The sequence below is a fragment of the Bactrocera latifrons genome, unplaced genomic scaffold (genome assembly GCF_001853355.1).
Source record: "Bactrocera latifrons isolate USDA-ARS-PBARC rearing strain unplaced genomic scaffold, ASM185335v1 scaffold_179, whole genome shotgun sequence".
Lineage (NCBI taxonomy): Eukaryota > Metazoa > Arthropoda > Insecta > Diptera > Tephritidae > Bactrocera > Bactrocera latifrons.
In genome coordinates this window covers 168,026-169,929 of record NW_017535285.1, presented here as the reverse complement: position 1 = coordinate 169,929, position 1,904 = coordinate 168,026, and the positions used below count along the sequence as shown (strand labels likewise).

Sequence of the window (1,904 nt, the reverse complement as noted above, 5' to 3'; positions counted from 1 at the left end):
TTTTTACAGTATTTTGTGCAAGTAAAATACAGCCATGTGTGAGTAATATAAAAACGGATAAACACTAAATTTCTAACGGTTGCAAATAGCTTGCTGTTTATTATTGTTTTTGTATTTTTATATCATCACTTTCTATTAAATTAATAACGGCACTTTTAATGCGCCATAAAATTGACTCGATTTTTATGACACTACCCACACATGCAAACACGTGCAGTTGCATACATTTAAAAAACAACAACAACACATTGCAATAAACTTAATTTAATGATTATTAAATAATATATACAAAATCATTAAAGTCAATGTAATTTACACATAAATAATAATTATTGTTAATTAACGAATAAATGAAGCATTAACTCATATATGTATATGTATGTACTATATGTATATTGTTRCAAAACAGCAAGCGCTTTAAGAGTAAACCAAGAAGAAACGAATAAACAATGGAATCAAAATGTTTTTAAATGTGAAATTAAATCAGCAATTAAACAGAATTAAAGAAATAAATAATGCAATGCAAAAACACGAAATTAATTAAATTAAATTAATTAATTAAATTTCATTATGGTAATATCTGTCTCTTATACACATCTAGATGTGTATAAGAGACAGCATATATACAATAAAATTAAAAAAAAAATTGTTATAAATTAAAAAAATAAGAAAAATATTTATAAAATTTAAAATATTGTACTTAAACCTTTCCGCGCAGAACATCGCTCAACTTGTCGCTTTCAAGAACTTTATTTTATAAAGGCGCTACATAGTCACATACATATGTAGATGCATATAAATGTAAGTACAATATATATGGATGCATTGCATGCTGCAATTTATGTATGCGGTTGTAAAACAAACGCAAATATTGGGAAAATATATAAAGTACATATTTACAAGCAAACTAAAGCACCAACAATAAATGCGCCAAACGCAATATTTAAGCGAAAGCCKAAAGCTAATAAAGAAGAAAAGCGCTTCATTTACTCATAAATACTCATAATTATAACTTTTAACTGTACTTAGTATGTATATTTACAAAATTTTATTGTGCATTTATTTAATTTTTGTGTTGTTTATAATTAAACATTTTTATTTGGCATGCAAGATGTGTATAAGAGACAGTATATAAAAACTAGATATTAAGCAAAATATAAGCGAAGTCTTAAAATTAATGAAATTGAAATAAAAAAAAAAATATCTTGACAACGCAAAAATTGTTTTATTCTACATATTCACATTATAAATGAATTAAAAAAAAAATTTAAAAAAAAAAAAAAAAACACAAACATAAACATTTAAAAGCTAAAGTATTACTTAAATATAGATGATAATAAACATGGGAAATTAAATTAAGATTTAAACAACATTACAATTTAATGTGAGAAGAACTTTAATGTGAGACATAAACAGCAAACGAAATTACTTTAAAGCATTACTTTAAAACATTACAAATTTTTAAAGAAATATTATATATTTATATTGTATTAACATAATTTTTTACGATTTTAGACTTGAAAACGCAATTAGTTTCCATGTTGCTATAAATGTGTGTACTAAAAGTAATTATAAATAATTAGTATAAATATATATATGTATGTATATGTATTTGTATCAGTAGTGTACGTGCATGCAATATACGCAAACTAAATACAAACATACAAACAGACATACAATATGCATATATACAACAAAGTTGAGCGATGATTTTGAGGCATTGCTTCCGTGAGTGGGATGCAGCGCGTCCTTAGCCGCCCAAGGCAATGGTTTCAAAGCAATGCAAAGGGAGCACCGAAAGTCTAACGATAATAACGGTTATTATTCACACTGACTACCTTGAAGTGGCAGTAAATACATAAAGTTAATAATAAAAATAATGGAATTTAAAAAAGGTAAAGAAA

The 1,904-nt window shown here is 25.1% G+C and overlaps 1 protein-coding gene across 1 annotated transcript in view; it reads left to right on the top strand.

The window, feature by feature from the left end:
- LOC108967131 (branchpoint-bridging protein) overlaps positions 1-518 on the top strand; it is a 90,853-nt gene extending 90,335 nt beyond the window's left edge. Inside the window, exon 9 of the mRNA XM_018930376.1 lies at positions 10-518. The gene's annotated coding sequence lies outside the window, so the exon portion shown is untranslated. The remainder of the gene's footprint in view (positions 1-9) is intronic.
- Positions 519-1,904: the final 1,386 nt, after the last annotated feature.